We start from the raw sequence: 22,429 nt of genomic DNA on the forward strand, positions 1-22,429 counted from the left end.
TCAAGTGTAAAAAATAGAGACAGAATTCTCCTCATTACCTGGCTTTGTTTATTACAATAAACAAACAAACAAAACCAGAATCTTGGCCAAGCAAATACAAAATCAAGAGTGCCACTTCAGTGACCTTTACAAAGAAGACCGGCTCTAGCCTCAGACCTTTTCCAAAATACGCAGAATTACCAGTTGGTCTGGCAGAGGGTTCGCAAACACACTGTGTCTTTACCAAATCATAAGGCATGCCTATTACAGGAGTCTGCAGACCCATCCAAAACAAGATAGGGTAAAACCCCCAAGCCTTTTCAAGATGAGACCAAATTACCAAGTGGCCTGGCGGAACACTCAAGAGTGCTCCGTAACTCTACATACAAATTTTACTAAATGAAAAAAGTCTCCAGCCTCCACCTGCCAAGGTCTGGGTTAACCTAATGATCATTGCAACACTTACGCCAAAAGAGATCTCAGTCGGGACCAGCCATCACCTGGAGGGTCAGATTAGGAAAACCGGAAAACACGTTGGTCTGCAAAGACAAAGGGTCTCCTCATGCAGGGTACCTCCTCGGTAGATTCCATTCCTCCGTCAAGACCGTTTTTTTGGGATGGCTGCGTCTTCGATTAGTTCCTGTTCGGGCGCCAATTTGTGGAGGCCTTTTTAGGGGCTCACTGGTGCAGGGCTTCACCCTTATCTGTTCACTGGTCGTTAAACCAACATATAGAAATTGGCGCTGAAGCTGGAATATCAAATACGTTTATTAATCACTCATGAGTGTGGGACTACATGAATACAACCTCGGGCATGTTATGAGGTAGTCCACGGAATACAGAAACCAAGGGCCTTTTATACCCTATTTACCACTGAGTAAGCATGGAGACTCAAAGAGGAGATACAGGCATATACAGGAATAGTTATTGACTAACATGGGCAGACAGAAATTTCTTGGTCAACAAAGTGGGAGGGGAAATAGTACTGCTTACTTCAGTTGGAATAGCCTGACAGTTACAGGTCTTTCTGAGCATGCGCAGTGCTATGGCTCAGTACTGAAGGAGTTAACTACAGTTGATGACTCAAGCGAAATAGAAAGGGAAGCAACAATTATGACGGCAGAATCACATGGCTAACACATGGCTAATGCAAATGGATGCCACAAAAAAAATGGCTTCAGCTTATGCTAACGGTAATTCCTGTGATTTCCACAGTATAATTTCTGTTTATGTGCCATTTACAATTTTGTTTTAAATTTAAAATGTCAAACCGAGGATAGTTGCGTACATGTAATGTAGCATAGATTGTGTACTTATCAAACGTCCAGCAAATAGTGGAGACCTTTATATCTAGGAGATTTAGGGTAGCAAAGTAATCCATGCCTATAGAGAAATACTGCATCTCAGTGTTATACATGTATCAAGTAATGTCGAACAAGAGTGTGGTTATAGATTAGACATTAAATGGCTAAAATTCATACATGAAGTACATACGTGAATATAAAACATAAACATCAGACCAATTATATAGTACAACATTACAGATTCTTTTGCAGGTAGATAGGCACATGCATATAGGTTAGATATAGAATGTTTTGAGATGAGGTTATAAAGGGAATGTGACATACGCCTAGTTACTAGCCACACCAGAATCCTCCTGATAGGGGACTTTAATTTCTGGGCTAATGACCCTCAAGGAGGGCCACATTCCACCGCGCTGACCGACTACAAAAAAATATGAACTTCACTCACAGATCTTCTCAGCAACCCACTCAAAAGGTCACACTCTAGACCAACTCTGGACCACCAATTTGGTGATATCAGCCCCATCTATCATGCCCTGTGTATGGTCTGATCATCACTTGGTAAAATTCTCCTTGTAGCAAACACTCATTGGGAAAGTGCCCACTTTAAGGGGAGGGATGGCGAGAAAATGGCACTCCATTAACAACAACGACTTTATCGCTACTCTGATCAACACAGCTCCCCGTCCCACACCCAACATCAACCGGCACGAAGAATCCTTATCGACCTGGCTATTAGAGGCCAGTAACTCACATGCCCCACTTAAATTAATCTGTCTCACCTGCCGGCATGAGGCTCAGAGATGGTTCTCTCCCGACTTAAAATCCCCAAAACGCTCCCTCCGCCAAATAGAAAGGAAGTGGAGGCTTGACTACTCTCCAGAAGATAAAACTACCTACGTCCGGGCCCTGAAGGATTACAAAAAGGCCATCTCCACAGCCAAGGCAGCTTACTTCTCCTCACGAATCCTCAACTCCAACAACCAAGCCAAAGAATTACTTGCAATGGTTGATGAACTGTCAAACCCTGAGAGAGTTCTTAGCAAACCGTAGCCCTCACAGGCCCTCTGTGACTCTCTGAACAATTTCTTTATCGATAAAATCACTGCCATCAAAGCCAGCATTCCCCCCAGGACCTCGCAAGATATTACCCCGCCCAAGTCCAGAAACCCCTACTCTCTGGACTCTTTCCTGCTGGTTGACACAGAGTCCTTGAGTAACCTACTAGCTAAAGTCAGATCTGGCTCTCCCCTGGACCACTAGATCCCTCACGTCTTGAAAGCAGCCTTTATGGCTTTCCCAGACCCAGCTCTCACACTTCTAAACCACTCCCTGTCCCAGGGTTATGTCCCCAATGCTTTGAAGGAGGCTATAGTGGTCCCCCTCCTAAAGAAACCTAGTGCTGACCCTCAGATGCTAGCAAATTGCTGCTCCATTTCTCTGCTGCCCTACTTAGCCAAGCTATTATAAGCTCACGTGGCAAAATGCCTGTCCAACTTCTTGGAAGAGATGGGATTCCTCGACCTTAGCCAAGCCGGCTTTCAGCCAGCTCACTCTACGGAAACAGTGACTCTGGCGATGCTGGACTCCTTAAGAGAAAACGCGGACAGAGGTATTCACCAGGCCCTGGTGCTGCTTGATCTCGCGGCCGCATTTGACACGGTCGACCATAACATACTAGCGGGCCGTGTCAGCAAGGCAGGTTTCCAGGGTCAAGCCCTTTGCTGGATTAACTCCCTTTTAGAAAACCGCACCCAGGCAGTCTGCATCGGCCAATTCACTGCCCCCAAACTAAAAACAACTTGAGGGGTCCCACAGGGCTCCTTGCTCTCACCACACCTTTCCAACCTCTACCTTCTTCCACTGATAAGATCTCTGAAAGAAAGAAGAGTGACCACCTTCAACTATGCAGACGACCTCCAACTTATGTTCTCAATCGATAACTCCCCCTAATCAATATCTGACTTTCAATCTACCATGACATTCCTCCAGCAGTGGATGAACCATAACCATTTAAAACTTAACACTAGCAAAACAGAACTGATAATTGTGGATTGTGGATATGACTGGTAGGGTAACCCCTTTCCTGCAATTTGTGTTGCAGATGTTGGGTCTCCGTCTTGTAGTCAACCAGGGCTGTGCAGTTCCTACGTATCCGAAGAAACTGCCCGAATGGCACGGCGAACCTTAAGGACAAATTGGTGCATACCAGACCCTTGAGAAAAGAGACAATTACCCAACGCACTTTGTGGGACCTACCCCCTGTCACGGGACACTACCCTTGTCCAATATAAGAGAGTTCAGCAGTTGGACCCCGCTACAGTATACAATCTATAGGCCTATAGAATGTAGAGAGAGCTACCCCAAATATCGCAGCATGGCCTACTAAACACGTCACAAAATCAGTTCAGGTTCAGGTTGCAAACATCCGTTTCATTAGCTTTGTATATCCTATTCGGTTTTATATCATATAAATTTCCTTTTTTTGGCTCCTTGTTGTGTTAATCCTCAACATAACAACATAGGTGTGGCTATCGTCTCAACCTCTACGACACCTGAGTCAGAGTTTATAGCGGGCTGTCGGGTCTACCAACTCCATGACACGTATCGGAGTAAACTACTGAACCTGAACTGATTTTTTTGACGTGTATAGTAGGCCATGCTGCGATATTTGGGGTAGCTCTCTCTACCTTTTATAGGCCTATAGATTGTATACTGTAGCGGGGTCCAACTGCTGAACTCTCTTATATTGTACAAGAATAGTGGATTTTTATTTGATGCGTCGACCAAGTGCGGAATCTCATACTGTGGTTTGAGATTTATCTATGGGCAGTAATTTCTCTGCCAACTAGATCCAGCCCTTGTACAGATTTTGTTTGAATGAGTGTAGTCAGGGTATGATTGTATGAGACTGACTGATGGAGATTGGTGTTATCCAGGTGGTGTAATTATATTATAATATGTATATTTTCTTGTATATTGGTGTCTTTCACTATGTGTACATTCAAATGCAAAAAAATTTTTTTCCTGTATGAATTTGTTATGAAATTTTATGTTCTATATTCATGAATTTTGTATGAACATAGACACAAGGTACTATATATTCTAATAAGAGAAAGAAAAAAAGAATAAAATATATATGAAAAGAAATAAAAGAATACCTTGGGGGAAAAAAGTAATAAATAATAAAAAAACTTTTATAAAAAGGATAAAGAAATTTTGTGTGTTTGTCACTCATGCTTTGTTTAAATAAATGTTAAAGAATATATGAGAATTATATCTTTGCTAAATCACTGTGGTCAATGAGGGAAATATGTTTTTCTCGAGTGTAACCACATACTGAGTTGTTCTATCAAAAGGCTGGTTTTCCACCAGCTGGATAATATGCATGGTATCCCTGAGAAATGAATGTGTCTGTATCTCGCTCCCTTCTGCTGATTCACTCGAGGGAATCGGAAGGCTGTATCCGCGACTTATGCACGGACTGCCAGACCATAACTGAGAATATCTGACCACACGGATTGATCCGGGTGCTTCATTCTGCCGATTAACTCGTTGGAACCCAAAAGGCTGTATCCGCGACTCATACACGGACTGCCATAGCATATGAATATTTGACCACGCTGATTGATCCCGAGACAAGTTCGAGAGATACTCTGTTACGCTGAAAATGAGGTTGTAGCACGCTCTCGTTTTCTTAGGAGCCTGCGGGCCCATCTCCTACTATCAACGCTGCCCTAGTTTTCGGGCGGTATTTTGGTGGCCCACCCTTCCCCCACTTCACATCACAGTCCTGAAGAAGACCCCACTGTAAGGTGCGACTGAACCTACACCACCTAGGGGTCGAAACGTCGACTATCTCCCACATACGCCTACCCATCGTCAACAAAGTATTATTACTGTGTCGTATTACATGGGATAGGACTACATGAATGTCAAACAATGTATGGGGCTAAAATATATTTGCCCATGTGATGTCAACCATTTGAGTTTTGTGTGATCACATGCAACTATCACTTCTGTCCAATCACTATCCTGATCCTCACAATTCACCTCCCCCTTTCCCCTTTTCCTTTCCCTGTCCCACTTCGGGCACTCATGTGTATTTATGCTGAGTATGTGTATAGATAAATGTATAAAAATGAGGATGTGAATAAATAACATCTCTCATAAAGTCGTTTTACTAGTCATATGTACTTAAGTCCTTGTCATATTTTGCGTATACTTAACAATACGTAGTCTGGGACCCCTATCTATGTAACATCTCTATCACGCTGGGCTGTAAGAAACGGTCTACGAATTGGTTGAGGTGCTCCAAAACCGAGCCACATCCAGAGACAATGAGTCTTCCTGGCGGGTGCTGTAGGTCTTTGTGGATCTTGGGGATAGTGTATACCGTCGGTATCCTGGGGTTGGCTTTGTTCAGGAAGTTGTATTCGGGTTCTGATAAAAAGCTATCCGCCAGGCCCTTTTCCCGAGAGTTTGAGTGTTGAGTTTTTATTAGTTTGCATAGTTACTTAAAACCATTGCAATATAAAGCTTTTAAAATAAACGATCTTAAAAGATAGAAAAACTTTAAATTGCCTCTCTATAGAAGGGAGGAAGCAGTATGTCAACTCACAAGTTTCCTTCCTAAAAAAGTCATGAGATGTCATAATTTAGTTAGCAATAAATAACATAGATCCATAAGTAAAAACAGTTAAAAACAGGTTTTTTCCAAATTCTTGCCCACAACCTTCAGGTTTAACAAGAATGCTGTTCACTGAACGTCTAGGAATACCGAAATTACTTGAAATACAGATAGCAGCATGTCATAGTGAGTTCTTTTCTAATGCCTTACTGATCTTCAAGAGTGCAAAAAAAGTCTTAAGGCAATTTAGAATCAACTTATTTCAGTTTCAGTTCCACTGCCATCATATATCTCACAAATCTGCAGTTCAGCTGGGGATCATGGGGCGACAAGCACGCAAGAACTGCCTGTCTCCGTGAGCGGATTCCTCGTGCGTTAAAATAGAATTTTAGCAGGCGTTACGTTCTTCTAGCAGGGTATCACAAGAGCACAGCAAGTGCGGCATGTCTTCAGGCGCCGAGCCACATAGGCGACAAAGGATGCCCGCCTGTTCTTTTAACCAGTGTGGGAAATGGCGAATGAAAGGGAACAGACCCAACCTGTACTTTAAGAACTTCATTTTTATTGTTTTTGAATAACCTAGGCCAAGATAGTTCTGCTATATCCAGGTGGTGTATGAGTTCTGGATCATCCAGCAGTTAGACCTCTTTGTAAATGCTGCCTTATCTTCAATCCATGAAAGATACATTATTGATTTCTTGACCAAACTTTTCAATGTTATATAACTGGTCGGAGAATCCCAGAGCTGTTGTAAGCCAAGATTCAACAGGCTCCTTTTGAGGTACTTTGCGGCTGGTGAGGATGGTTATTCAAAGTTCCTTGTTTGCTTTTTCGTGTTTTATCCCACACTACTACATACGTGCCCCGTCTTGCCAGGGTCTGTTTCTGGATGCCGAATGCAAGCCTGATTTGGGCTGGTGAAGTGTTTTTGGGCAGACCAAATATTATCCTATATGCTGCTATTACAGTTTTGTCCAGAATCTTAGCATTCCTGCCTCTCAGTACTTCACTCCCGTAGGTTATTGTCGGCAAGAGTTTAGCTCTTTTTACTTGGGTCAGAGGCAGAAGAGATGGACCCATAAGCTTACTGTTTAATGCTTTCAGGGCAATTGCCAAAGCAACGTCCTTGCCCCTGATGCTAGTTTTCTGTACAGTAAACAGACCATTGTTGTCAATTTTGACACCTAGATACTTGTATACTGGTGTATTCTCAATGCAAGTTTTTTTCCAGAACCAACTATGTGACTTGGTACGTTTGTTGCTAATGGTCATTGTCTTTGTTTTCTCTAGATTAATTGTCAAATCATTTGAGTCCGAGTAACCCTGTGTTGCCTCTACGAGTCGTTGAAGTCCAACTTTTTAGTGACTAATTAACACAATATCATCCGCATAGAGGAGACACGGTAACTGAAGCATTCCTAATTTGGGTGGATGAGAATTGCAGCTATTTAAAATAGGGATTAAATCCCCTAAGAATAGGTTAAAAAGAGTGGGAGCCAAAACAGAGCCCTGTTTGAGGCCCTTGTTAGTTTCTATGCGTCTTGATAGGAGTGAGCCATCTCCCAGCTTTATCTGAACCCATGTCTCCGTATGTAGATTAATCAACAGGTCTAGCAGTGGTCCTGGTATTCCCCATCTTTTTCGTTTGGCCCATAACATATTCCGGTTAATATGGTCGAAGGCGGCCTTGTAATCAATAAAACAAAAATGAATCGGCATTTTGGCTGTTTTAGCCTTATCTATTAGTAAACCCATTGCTAGGATATTGGAAGTTGTTCCCACCGATTTTGAAAAACCGGTCTGGTTTACCGAAATTAATGATCACTCCGTGGCCCAGTTCTGCAGATCTTCCAAGAGAGTTCCAGCGAAGTATTTGGCCTCATTGTCCATAAGGGCAATTAATCAGTAATTTTGGGTGAGAGACTTTTCCCCAGATTTAAATATGGGTGAGATAATTGAGCCCTTCCAAGAGCTAGGTAATATATTGAAGTGCCTTATACCCAGAAATAAGGGCTCAAGCGCAGCAGCCCATTCTTTTTCCTCCTGTTTGTAAACGATGGGTGGTATTCCATTCGGGCCTGGTGACCCATCTTTCCTTCCCTTTTTGATTTGTCGGCTAATTTGTTTTTGTAGAATTGACACTCCTTTGTTTGCCGATAATACATGGTTTTCCTCATTACCTAAGCTCATTCGCTGTAGCTGTTGGTGGTTTCCAACCGGATTTTTTTCCACATTAACTGTCTTTGAGTAAGAGTATGTTTCTTGGTTAAAGTGGTTTCTAAGAAAGCTATCCGCCAGGCCCTTTTCCGAGAGGTCTTTGGCAAGTTTTGAAATCTCTTGTGTGGGGTCTTCATTAATTCTTACGTAGCTCTCCACACAGTTCAATTGTCGGTTGATTTCTGAGATATAGTCTTGGGTATATTGTATTACCACCGCTCCTCCCTTATCCGCTGTTTTTATCACGCTAAACTGGTTGTTGCTAAGGGATTGTAATGCATGTCTCTCATCCTTAGTGATGTTGGGTTTGATGTATTTGGTGTTGCTGAGAAGATCCATTACTTCTGTCATCACTATTTTTTCGTAGGCCAAGATTTTTTCACTCATTAAATATGTGGCCGGTATGAATGTGGAAGCTGGACGAAAGTCTGTGGCTGCAGTTTTTTTGGACCACTGATCGTTTTTCACAAAGAAGTATTTCAAACATATCTTGCGAAAGAACTGTTGTAACTCTAGTTTGATGTTTAAAGTATTTGGAGGAGTTGTAGGAATAAATGATAGGCCCTTGGATAGAACCTCATGTTCGGCTTCAGTGTGGGTTTACTCTGAGATATTGATGACAGGGTCCGCTTGGGTGGATTCAACTGACGTGATGGGTGGAGTTACCATTGGTAGGCCTGTCGTCTCGTCTGGATTTCTCCGTGATTCTCTTGGCGTTGGAATCTGATCCTGGAGTTCCCTCGTTGGATATTCCTCCCTCGGTTCCATCTCATCGGCCTCTCCCAATTTGGGTCCCTGTTGGTCCAGGAAGGGTCACCTAAAAAAGCAGAGGATGAGGAAGCTCCGTGTGTGTCTTGATATCTCTGTCCTTGTTGATAAGGTTGGTTGTTGGCACTAGTGCTTGGCCTTTCTGAGTCACTTTCTGATCCACTTCCGACAGATGACGTGGAGAAGGTGGCAAATCTGCGTGGCCCCTGTCTGCTGCGGTTGGTAAAGAATCCCTGCAAGTCTTGTTCGTAATACTCATCGCTGAGGTATGGGTTTGTTAACTTTTTGTCATAAGCCTTAATGTCTTTTGCCAGTTTTTCAAGTTTTTTTATTCAATATTGTTGTGTTAAATTCGGATAATTCTTTTTTGCCCGTTCGAGGGCTTCCTGAGCGTTCTTGGGAGCCTTGTCTTCCAAGATTTCTTTTATCAAGTCAGCTATTTATTGAGATAATTTCTTTACGTACTCAATGAAAGTCTCCACCCCCAACACCATCCAGTGTCAGGAGCAATTGTTGGCCACAAAGCTGAATCCCTCACGGAATGAGGGGATATCAATGAAAATTGCCAGCTCGATCCGGACTTGCAAGCCTTTTGGAATAATATTTGCTTGTAAATATTTTGTTAGCAAATGGCCATGTAGGCTAGTGAGGATCAATTTCATCTAGAGTCTTTATCATCAAAGTAGTCAGCAACAATATTCCTATATTCCATCCAGTGCCCCCATAACTTGACAAGTTTTTGCAGGAATTCCTTCTGCTATTTATACAGGAATTTCTAGGGCCTGAAAAGTTTTAATGCCACAACCGCAGCAAAGATAATCTGAAACCTACTTTCCCATCGTATAGGTAATGGAGAGAATATCTCTCTCTCACATTCCATTTTTCCATTGCATAGGCAGAGTTATGGGATCCATTGTGTAGACAATCAATGATCACAATCAAATGGGAAGCTCAGATGTACACTATTATATTGGCAGCCCCATTGCCTCAGTCATAAGATTTAAAATGTTTAGCCAGAGAAACAAGATATCCCCCAAAAGAAACCCTGTACCATGACAATCATACGAGGTAAAATTGAAGTTTTTACAGTATATTTGGCAAAGATACCATCTTAAAGATGGCTGTCGTACCCATGAGAGATAGAGGTAGGGAATGACAATAATACTATTCTGTCCGTAATTTGCTTATTTAGGGATCCAGATTGTGTTGCCATACAGTAGACTTCTCAATCAATATGAAAACCCCTAAGTAATAGAATCCCTTGAGTGCCACTATCATCCCTTGATGCTCTTTGCACATAAGAATCTATTGTCCTGAATGGTTATTCCACAGATTTGTACAAATTAATTGTGAGACCTTAGCATTTGCCAAAAATGCAGAGAATCTGCAGTACCCATGACCCGCATGAGGTAGAGTATAGCGGATATAAAAGTAGATAGTCCACATACAACAAAACTCTGTCCAAAAGTGGGTGCCACTTAAATCCCCTAATCAAGACGTCTCTTCTAATCAACTCCTCCAAGTGTTCAATCGCGATGGTGAAGGGGGAGCGGGGAACCCTGCTGGGTGCCCCTCAATACAGGCAATGTCTGGGAGGCTCCCCAATTCCCCAACCTCACCACAGTGCTTAGGTTTGTGTCAAGCAATCAAGTTTACCTGATCAAAAGAATGTTCAAAATCTATCATCAAAAGAGTCAATGGGTCCTCCAGCCAGTATGACAGCGCAAGCTGTTAGTAGAATACTGCAAAAGTCTGGGTCGGCTACAGATGCCCGGGTGTCTCACTGAGTGTCATATATGGAAATACCTTTTTCTGAAACAATCTATGTAATAATTTGGTAGATTTATTACCCCATTAGTAGACAAGGCTATGGGTGACAAGCCATGCAGTTCTAGCAACTCCCAATGCCACCTAGGACAATTTAGATTTGTGGTAGCTAATATTTCTTAAAATAGTGGCGTCATGTGTGACTATATACTGTTACCAACTTGGGTAGGTAGCCTCCAATTGTGTTACTTCCTTCCTTTGCCATCTATCATGCTACACCGCATTACTTTTGATTCTCCCACAGATAAATGCTTTAAATGCTTCCCAAACAATTGCTCAGGATGCCACAGAGTTACTATCCAGGGTGAAATAGTTATTTGCCGCTGTAACTATAAATGTTTTGAAACCCTAACCCAATAGACTCTCTGTGCTTATATGCCATCAGCCTCTCTTGGCACCCTTGTCTCAATTAAGCATTAGAGGTTTGTTAAATTACCAATTTGTTTTGATGTAATTACATCAAATGTCAGCAAAATGCAAATTAGTCATTTCATGCAGTATTTGAGAGCAAAAGGCATCCTCGCGTCAATTTGTAACACAAGGACGCTTTTTGTGATACAAGAGCACTGCAAAAAACAAAAGCACTAAAACTAACAGGTGTATTTGCAGTAATTATTTTTGTACCATGAATGATACCTTCAGCGTAAATTTTTGCAGCAATTGTCAGTATGTTACACAAAGTAGTGTAATGTTACGCAACACTCGAAAAACGAAAATCATGAAATTCTGCCAGCGTAACTTGAATTTCACCCAGGCCAGCTCTACAATGGAATGAACGGAGAGACAGAACAGAGTGGTGGTGTGGCACACCAAAGGGTTTGATATGTAATCCAATGGTACTACGCGATGAGCTTTTTCTTCGCTTTTTTGGGCGCCTCAGGAATGTATCTCTCCCGGCTAGTGAGAGAACAGATTGGAGACAATATCAATGGGGGCGTAGGAACATCCCACGCTGAATCTTGAGGAGCGCCAATGGGCCTTGGCCTCTAGATTGTCAAACGTTACTGCAGTTTAAAGTTGAATATATCTTTATTCCAATTATATCGTCATTGTAGTATATTTGAACAAAAAAGCGAAGAAAAAGCTCATCGCGTAGTACCATTGGATTACATATCAAACCCTTTGGTGTGCCACACCACCACTCTGTTTTGTACACAATTTCTGGCTACCCAGTGTGAGCACCCGTTTTTCGAAAATGTCGTACGAAGAAATTTCTAACCTCACAGCAAATCGTGCAGATACCTTTGGATTCGATATTGATGAAACCAAAAGGATATATTCACTCGTAAAGGAGGTGGACCCCACATCTTCCAGTACTTTCTCCAACCCAAGTATGCTGAGACAACTACTGTACATGTCAAAAAGAATCATCAACCAGCGTTTACACGCTGGAACACTAGTGAGATACCACAAAGATCAGCGTATCCCGAGAGGGTTACGCATTGCACTTAAACCGACTCTCTGCAGGAACAACCCGAAGTTCTCGGAAAGATGGTACGCTATTCTAAATCGTTGTTCCCTCGACCTAATTCTTCTAATTGTAGAAGAACTCTCCAAAGTCATCATTGACCTAGAGAAAGAAATAGATCAAATTCACAACAATCTTGATAAAAATATGAACAAGGAAGAATTGGACAACGCTTTACAAGACATTAATTCCCAATTAGACAAATACACAAAAGAGATCAACGACAGGAAAATAAGAAAATATAAAAGAGACACTATGGACTACAAGTTGGGGGAAGTTTATAGTTGGGCAGAGGTCTATGCCCAACGCAGACAACAAAGATCTTCCACTAATCAATCCTCCGATGAAACTTCTTCTGAGGGGTCCTCCTATCAAAGACGAGGTCCACCACAACACAAACCTCCCAGAACAACCCCACAATCAGACACTACTAGATCACATGCCGTGGTTCATACAGAAGCAAGTAGTTCTAAATCCATTCCAACTACTTCTGGTGTGCATTTTTTGGAGAAAGGCCCAGTTACCCACGAAGACTCAGGCGGAGCAGAACCCGCCCAAGAGCCAACAACTACGTCGATAGCTCAGGCAACCAGGAGCAAAACCAACTTGTCATAAACATATCTCGAACCCAACTATCATTAAATCAGATGAAAGTCTTACAGAAAGGGACCTCTTTTGTCCCCATATACCATTCTAACGAATTGGAGACGGAAATCAGTTTTTACAAATTCATGCGAAATCTCCGATTACGTCATTACTTCACTAATGTGAACCCTCCAACGGGTCCCAATATTCAACACGCATGTAAAGAACTGAAAGTCAAGAGCCAGTTTATGGCCCCAGTTAGCCATAAAATACTGGATTCATATGAGACAATAACCCTTAAGGCACTACGAGACCATCACAAAAAAACTCCATCCAAGGTAAAGAATTTTGGTACCAAAGATTACAGGGCTCTACGAGAAATCACTAACAATCGGAACATCATCTGCTGCAGAGCCGATAAAGGGGGAGCATTAGTAATATTGGACCAAGACTACTATCATCTCAGTGTTACTGCCCATGTAAATGATGAACAACTTTACATGAAATTATTGTCAGATCCCACACAAGCATTTTCAAAAATTCTGAAAACCATCCTTGACAAGGCTCTAATCATGGGAACGCTTTCCCAAAAAGATCTAAAATATTTGATTCAACCGCATCCTAAATGCCCCAGCATTCACATGCTGCCCAAAATACATAAGTGTCTACAACAACCACCTTTTAGACCGATTGTCTCGACCAAAATTTCGATTCATGAACCTATTGGGAAATTTGTTGACATGTACCTGCAACCACTTGCAAAAGATATGTCCACCTACATACGTGATTCCACGGACTTCTTGAATAAAATGAACCAAGTGACTCTGCTTCCTAACATCGAATACACTTTAGTCACAATCGATGTATGTGCATTATACACATCTATACCCCACAAAAGAGGCATAGATGCCCTGGAATCTTTCCTACTACATCACCCAATTGATGATGACTTAAAAGTACTGATCTTGGAACTGATGCACTTTATGCTGTATCACAGCTACTTTGCTTGGAACAACGATTTCTTTCTCCAAAGAGTTGGAACCGCCATGGGAAATTGCGCAGCGCCGAGCTACGCTAATCTGTTTATGCATCGGTTAGAAATCGACAACATTCTTGAAATTCCTCAATGGCGCAACAAAATCCAAACTTACTGGAGATACATAGATGACATTTTCCTAATTTGGTCTGGGACTCCAGGAGAGATAAGTGAATTCTTGACCTACCTAAACCAGGTTGACGATCATATACGATTCACTCACAACATTGATTCTAAAAGCTTGCCCTTTTTAGACATTCAGGTCTCCATCAACAATGGTAGACTAAAAACCAGTCTATACATTAAAGAAACGGATCGCAACAATGCCTTACTGTACACCAGCTGTCACCCATCTTCCTTGAAGAGACACTTACCATACTCCCAATTGCTACGGGCTAAAAGAATTTGTTCTGATACTCAAGATTACCAAAAATCAGAAACTAACATCTTACATAAATACAGAGACAGGAAATACCCAGACACGATTTTATCAGCTGCTCAAGAACGCATAAAGACAAAAACTAGAGACGAATTATTGTCTCAGTGCACACGTCAAAAAAAACTTGAGAGACCGGTATTTGTGTCAAAATATTCGTCGAACAGCCCCAACATCAAGAAAATTCTTCTACATAATTGGTCTATGGTACAATTAGAGCCTGACTTCCAGGGAATTTTCAACAGTACCCCCTTGTTTGCCTATCAAAGAGCAAAGAACTTAAAGAACATGTTAGAATACAGTCCACCTCACAGAGTTGAAATCTTTGCTGGAACGAAACCATGCCACAACTGTGGTCACTGTCACAATATAATCAGTGGCAACTCCATCAACCATCCACGTACGGGCAAAGTCATACACCTTAAAACTAATGCTACATGTGACTCCATGAACTTAGTGTATCTACTGAAATGCCCATGTGGGTTACCATATGTTGGAAAAACTGAGAGGAAATTAAAGACCCGTCTAACGGAACATAAAAGCACCATCAGAACTCAAAATATTAAATCCCCGCTGGCCGCCCATTTCATATCTGCCTCACACAACATCAGTCAGCTGAGGTTCCTGGCACTGGAGGTTGTCCCCATGAGACCGGGAGTTGACAATCATAAGAGACTTCTACAACGAGAATTAATTTGGATGAAAATTTTGGATTCCTGTCAACCGTTTGGTCTTAATGATCGTACAGAATTTAGTTGTTTCTTATAAATACTGTCCTTTCTTATATTATCTAGCTCATCTTCACTTATTCATTTCCTCCTACTTTCCTTATCCATCTTTATATCTTGCTTTCTTTCTTTACCCCGCATATTTTCCGTTTAACCCCATTGTTTTTTTCACATATATCATTTCATAATGTTTGAACCACATCATTTAATATCATTGATTCAAGATTTAATCATGTTTATTTGTCAATTTCCTCGATAGTGGTTTCATACGCAGTCCTTTGTTTGTGTTTAGCGTCCTAGCCTTTTCCTATGGTCCGTTTTCTAATCCGCCACCTTTTCACTCGTAATACTTCTACCCAAGTCCGTTTTCTATGTTTTTGTTTAGCGTGCCCGTTTACATTTCGCTAGTCCGTTTTTTACTTTATTAACCGTCACAACACGCCAGTAGTTTCACAGAACGCGGAAACGCCAGATTACTAACTACACGCCCGACCCTTTGGTGAGTCCCAGCAGGCACTTTACACCGGACTTTTGGGTCCGTCAGAATTCGTTGCGCCTTGAGCACCCTTGTTTATTCACCATATTGGTTCCGACTTTGGGTGGGTTCGTGCACCCGGTTTCCATCCTGGTTTGTAACTGTGTGTCTACCTTCACGATCACTGGAGCTTTCCACAGAGATTCCCGTTAGACTTCAACTTTATTTCGTTTCACCCGACTTCAGATTTTTGTAGCCTATGTTTTTTATGTTTTTTATGTTTTAACCACCTGCATGTTAACATCACCCTGACTTTGAATGGACCATATAACAAGTAACTGGATTTGGTTCACGCGACATACTCACTTTCTTATTTCTTTAATCCCACGGGTGTTAGATGAGCCCTATCCTTGTGTCCGCCCTAATACGATGTTTATCTCCTCATTAGATCCCCTGATGAAGGGACTCCATGTCCCGAAATGCATTGGGATTAACTACGGGAATTTCAAAGGATTGTAACGCAAATGTCGATTCCAATGACTAATCTACAATTGATTATATGATGTTCAAATATACTACAATGACGATATAATTGGAATAAAGATATATTCAACTTTAAACTGCAGTAACGTTTGACAATCTAGAGGCCAAGGCCCATTGGCGCTCCTCAAGATTCAGCGTGGGATGTTCCTACGCCCCCATTGATAATGAACGGAGAGACCCCAGCCCAAAGTTTGTGGCTGTTAGATAATTTAAGGTCATTTAAAGTCAGCCTCTGGTGTGAGAAAGTTGTCCAGTCTGAAACTGGGGTGTGCCTGAATAAAAGGTGAAAATGGTGCCACACATCTACCAGGCCCATTACTTCTAGAAAATCAGCAGTACATGTTGGTCCCCTTTGAAAGTGCTCATACTTATTCTGTTCTAAACCCAATCCAGGACTCCATTTAGGTTTCCCCCAATAAAGTCAGCTGGGAAAAGCTGCGCTATCTTAAAGCCCAAACTTTTCATAAAGGTGGGAGTCTGTATTGGGGTGGGGGTCAATTCACTTGCATACGAAACCTGACTGTCCAACACCTGACAAGTGATAGCGACATAAAAACCCCTAGGTTCTTGCCATATTTGTGCCACTTGGAGGAGTAGCTTATTCTAAAGGAGCATGCTACAACTAGAGATCCTCTCACAAAGCCTGCATGTACCACTACAGAGAAGGCTAGATGTGTGTAGAAAAAGTATGTAGACCCCATTCGGTAGGTCTCCTGCAGTAGTGCCACATCTGCCCTATAACATTTGAACCAACCTTAAACTTAATCAAGAAACGATTAACAATCCAGGTGCTGATATTAATGTCATCCATTGAATTCGGGCTCTACGCCAATCCCCATACTTCATAGTTGTGATTTGGCATGATACTCGTGTTGCTGGTATAAAAATGTGAATGTAACCAGACTTCCTGGCGTGCAGAACAATAAAACCTAATCAAATGTTGAATATCCCCTACCACCTCCTAACACTTTAAAACCCGAAGTATCTATCATCTGCATCCTGAAACTACATTCGATTTGCCTAGCTACCCCAAAAATGTCCCTAATATAACATAAAATAGCTGGGACCTAGTTTATTAACCATCCCCACTTAACTACAGCAAAATAATCCAACAACTTTAAATAGAAACAATCAACACCTCCCAAAGGGTGGTGGATACTTGCTACCCTGGTTGCAACCCAGCAGTACCAGTAAAATCAAAGGTAGAGGAGCATGGTCAGCCTATACATGCATCTCTTGATTTTTTGCAAATTTCCAACCCGACCCCATTTCCTATGGGCATAAAATATCCACCACTATCCCCTCAAGTGCTACAGACTACATATAATTCAGTACAGAGTGTATATGTGATGCCAACATTTATCCTGTGTTCACCAGTGGAGCTGGAGTCATAGGTGTATTGCCCTCAGAAGGTGGGTCATCACCCTCAGGTTTGCCAACGCCGCACAATATTTCTGACTGTGAGTTGACAGTGTCTTTTGTTAAGTAGTACTCATCATAAGTTACGGTTGGTTTCGTCTCTGTGATCTTTTTTATGTTTTTTAGTCCATCATTTACTTTGGTAGCTCTGCTCCTTAGGGCAGTTACTCCCTTTTGACAGAAGAAATTCCAATTCCTGTAATTGTCTGAGTATATAACCCACCTATAGTTCTTCTACCCATCTTCAGACTTGTTTAGGGGATCCAAAGAAGTAGGTTTGATTTTGGAATAAGACTTTTAACCTAGACATGTATATCAACATATTTGAGTGCCGTTGCTTACAGCTTCATCTTAACCTGTTCAATGGTTTTCCTTTGTTTCTGAACTTGTTTAGTATAGCCCCAATCACCAGGATATTTTGTCCTTCGACGTGGAGTTCCTCTTTTTTCCATGTTAGGTTCAGTACAAAGTTTCAATCTCTGTAAATTATATATTTTGCAATTAGGATATTTGCAGGGGCCCAGGGGGCAGTTTCTGAATGAGAGGGCAGTATGTTTGCTTTATTAGAAAACAGTGGGAGAGCAACTCTTTGGAAACAGAAATCTTGTGCCACAAATACAAAATATCTTCAGGGTGTTGACTTTCTACTCCCTCCAGGAAGCCCACAAATCCAAGATTATTATGGCGGGGCATCTTTCCGAGTAAAAGCTGTAAATACAAGAGTGTTAGACTGACCTGTTTAAAATTTGACCACCTAAAAAAAATTGGGCATATAAAAGGCTTCCTTGAAGCATTGTATGCTGGACAGAGAATAATAAAGTGCAAAGTGTTCAGCATGGAAACATTATCACAACATGAGCGAATGTCTTAATCTTTAGTCCATCCTGACAGTATTATCAATAGTTGATGAAAAACATTCATCCTGAATTTGGTAAGAAGGTATCAAATAGATATGGCTCAAATGACAATGTAGTGTGAATCATGACGGAATGTCTTACTGACTGTTTCTTAAATGGAGTCCTTGAGACCAAGAACTATACAACGCACAGCTTTCTGGCAATCCTGCCTCAAAAGTTATAAATAAATCATTTTCACCAACGTTTCCTGATATTTAAACACAAAGCATTTTACACATTTATTTGCAATTTTTCACATAAATTCTTAAGGACATAATGACTCAGTATATCTGAATGAAACATACGTTGAATGTGAAATCAAAAAATCGAAATCAGTACATCACAAGTAAAAAAACATTAATCAAATCAAAACAACCCAATGCATTTCGGGTTCAACAGAACCCTTCTTCAGGGGTTATGATAAGGCTTCTATGTTCAAGTTCTCTAGGCGGGTTCAGGTAACAAATCTACAACAAAAGTATTGATAAAAGTCACATATTAATAACTTCCTAAGGTTTGCATTCTCCCATAATACCAAAGTTTCTGTGTAAAATCTAGAAAGGCCAAAAGAGTCCAAGAACCAAGAAGAAATCGAAAACTGAATGACAACCATGCCGTGATTCACACATCTAGAATGAATGTGAAGTGAAAAGATTCCTAACCATAGTGAATTATATATATATAGATAGTGTGCTCAAGAGTTATAGATGTGCTCTAAAAACTATATCATAACAAGTATGTCCACAAATACCTTAATTTCTACACTGTTTTAAAGTGGTGAGGAGAAGTCATCCAGTTAAAGGTAAAAAATGCTGTAAAAAACAAACCTAATTGTAGTGGACCCCAGTATCTAATAAATGTGAAATAATATGCCTACCATGTCTGATATGTTCAAATGAAATCTGCTAGATTGTATAGTACTCCGTGTATAAACATCCTGCAGTCCGTCTCTCTATAAAGATAACAAATATCTCCGGTGTAACAAATATCAGTTGGATGAACTAGCAAAATCTCAACATCGGGAAACACATTCCCTTCTTACCGGTATAGACACGATAAGAAAACCATCCACGTTGACAGTTACAGATTGAGAAAACTCGCTCCAGGGAAAAAGCCTAAACAAAACGAAGACGCTGTTAGAAGTGAATTCGTTTTAAGCATCTCCTCGTAATTATAAAGCCCATAGTGTTTTGAAAGTACCTTATCTTCGAACGAATCCTGCCTCCAGCAATGCAGTCACTGACTTCACCGTTAATCCACAAGTTGGAAGACTCGGTCAAAATACGCGAGTCTTCCCAATGCTTAATGTGATGTAAGTCATGTATAAACATGAAAAAAGGACTACCCGTGAAAAACAACAACCTGCTCCAATATGGCGGTTCCACTAATCTCCTCAGTGCAGGGTTCTAGACTACCCTCGCATGCTGTAAAGTCCCGAAAAGAGTGAAGTAAATAAATTAAGTTAAATGAAAAACACAGAATTGAATAAATAAATTAAATTAAAAAAACCAGAATGAAATAAGTGAACGTGATAGTTCCCAAAAATATATATTATATATATATATATATAATTCACTATGGTTAGGAATCTTTTCACTTCACATTCATTCTAGATGTGTGAATCACGGCATGGTTGTCATTCAGTTTTCGATTTCTTCTTGGTTCTTGGACTCTTTTGGCCTTTCTAGATTTTACACAGAAACTTTGGTATTATGGGAGAATGCAAACCTTAGGAAGTTATTAATATGTGACTTTTATCAATACTTTTGTTGTAGATTTGTTACCTGAACCCGCCTAGACAACTTGAACATAGAAGCCTTATCATAACCCCTGAAGAAGGGTTCTGTTGAACCCGAAATGCATTGGGTTGTTTTGATTTGATTAATGTTTTTTTACTTGTGATGTACTGATTTCGATTTTTTGATTTCACATTTAACGTATGTTTCATTCAGATATACTGAGTCATTATGTCCTTAAGAATTTATGTGAAAAATTGCAAATAAATGTGCAAAATGCTTTGTGTTTAAATATCAGGAAACGTTGGTGAAAATGATTTATTTATAACTTTTGAGGCAGGATTGCCAGAAAGCTGTGCGTTGTATAGTTCTTGGTCTCAAGGACTCCATTTAAGCATTGTATCTAGGGATTGTGGTACCCTTTCCCTATACTTCGCACGCATATATTTTGATAACTTTAATTATATTCCGAGTACATTGGTTACTTTTAGGTGTGCAGACCCACCCACATCTACATTTCTTACTGACTGTTTCAGCACTGTCCAGCCTCTTTCTCTCTTTCGCTTTATTCCACAAAGTCCAAATCACATCAGCCTTAGTTACCCTTGTTGGCTGATTAAATAATTAAATATTTCAGGTCGCTCAAATTTCAGCCAGGGTACTGAAAGGGCATTAGTGAGTTCAAGATAATCCCCCCGGGCGAGACAATTCAAGATTGTATGTGGTTTGACCAAACCTTGATCCACAACAACAAAGGATGTAACTGTTTCAAATCAAATATATAGCTTATGCCAAATTCTTCATGCACTGCCTTTTAGGAAACGCTATTAGGTAAATATAACTGCCTTCCCATAAATCTGTTCTCCTCTAGCTGGAACGATTGAACAGAAACATATCCCCAGATGTCACATCCATAGGTGGCCATCGATATGCACTTTGCATTATATATTTAATCATAGCTTCTATAGATTTATAACCTAGGCACTTTGTAAAGTCAAAGACACAGTGTACTCCCTAACACATAATAGGCATTTGTATTTCTCGAGCATGGACCAACTCAAAGAGGCATCAAACAAGAAGCCAAAATAAGAAAAGGGCCTTATAGAGGTTTTTCGAGGAAAAGGTTTTCTCTACTAAGGATTCTCGAGCCACCCATTGTCTTGAGGAGGTTGGTCAAGTAGGATGAGTCTTAATTATGGATTTCTTTCTAAGCTAAGCAACCCAGCTTGAACTGGGATACCATGCTCACTCAATTTCGGGAACTAATGGACAAGTCATTTACCTTTGGTAACATCGTATCTGGTAGAGACATGATATAGCAGCAGATTGCTTACCCTTGAATTTCCCAGGCGTCAGACTGATCCGGACGATTTTCCTTCAAGCAATACCCAGGGGCGCCGGTAGGTGGCGTTGGTCGGCTCCACATGACCTTGTCTGAGACGGAAGTGACTTCGCAAACACCTATATAGCCCCAACCCTGCATGCTAACGTCAGTTACTTTTCAAGACTTTCCACGCCAGAAATGCAGAGCCATGAAGAGTGCTGACATAGGGTGTGTTTCTAAGAAACTAGGGCCCTGAAAGTGAACAGTCCTGACCTAGAAACTTGTCTGCAATGCGGGAAGAATGGTTAGGTAGGTAAGGAATATGCGGCTAGATCATGTCTCTACAAGATAAGGTGCCACTGAAGGTAAGAAATTTGTCCATCTGATAGAGACATCTAGCCGCAGATTCCTTACCTTTAAAATGGCCATCTCTGTACACTTCGCTATCCAGGCAGTAATGTTTGGTGAATGTGCGGAGGGATGCTGCCTGACAGATGTCCAGGAGTGGGACTCCATGTTGCAAAGCAGTATTTGTAATTTGTAACTGTGTTTTGTATCGCGCCAACTCACCGACAGGTCTCAAAGCGCTACTGACCAAGTACAGCAACAAAGATGGAATAAAAATGCGGGGGTGTCTGATCTAATAGCCAATTATTGAGATGGAAAAGCGTCCTTGAAGAGTAAGGTTTTCAGGGACTTCCTAAAGTGAAGGAGGTTAGGTTCCATGCGCAGCGCCTCCGGTAACTTGTTCCAGATGGTTGGTGCCTGAACTGAGAAAGATCTGCCTCCTTTAGTTGTTAACTTGAAGCGTGGACAGGATAACAGGAAAGATCCGGACGATCGCAAGGCGCGCTTTGGTTCGTATAGCTTGAGCCTTTCTTTAACATAGGCTGGCGCCTGTCCGTGGACTGCTTTGTGACAGATACACATACTCTTGAATTCGACTCTCTGCGCTATAGGCAGCCAGTGTAGCCTATAGAGCAGAGGGGAGGCATGAGACCTCCTCGGCAATCCAAAGATCAAGCGTGCTGCATCATTCAGGATAACCTGAAGACGGT

The 22,429-nt window shown here is 41.2% G+C and overlaps 1 protein-coding gene across 5 annotated transcripts in view; it reads right to left on the minus strand.

The window, feature by feature from the left end:
• Positions 1 to 22,429, minus strand: part of RIOX2 (ribosomal oxygenase 2) — a 905,982-nt gene that overhangs the window by 743,083 nt on the left and 140,470 nt on the right. For 2 of the 5 annotated variants that reach the window (XM_078657816.1, XM_078657814.1), the window contains exon 3: positions 446 to 728. The exons of the other annotated variants lie outside the window; for them this stretch is intronic. The gene's annotated coding sequence lies outside the window, so the exon portion shown is untranslated. The remainder of the gene's footprint in view (positions 1 to 445; positions 729 to 22,429) is intronic. 5 annotated transcript variants of the gene reach the window in all.

The sequence above is a fragment of the Lissotriton helveticus genome, chromosome 8 (assembly GCF_964261635.1).
Source record: "Lissotriton helveticus chromosome 8, aLisHel1.1, whole genome shotgun sequence".
NCBI lineage: Eukaryota > Metazoa > Chordata > Amphibia > Caudata > Salamandridae > Lissotriton > Lissotriton helveticus.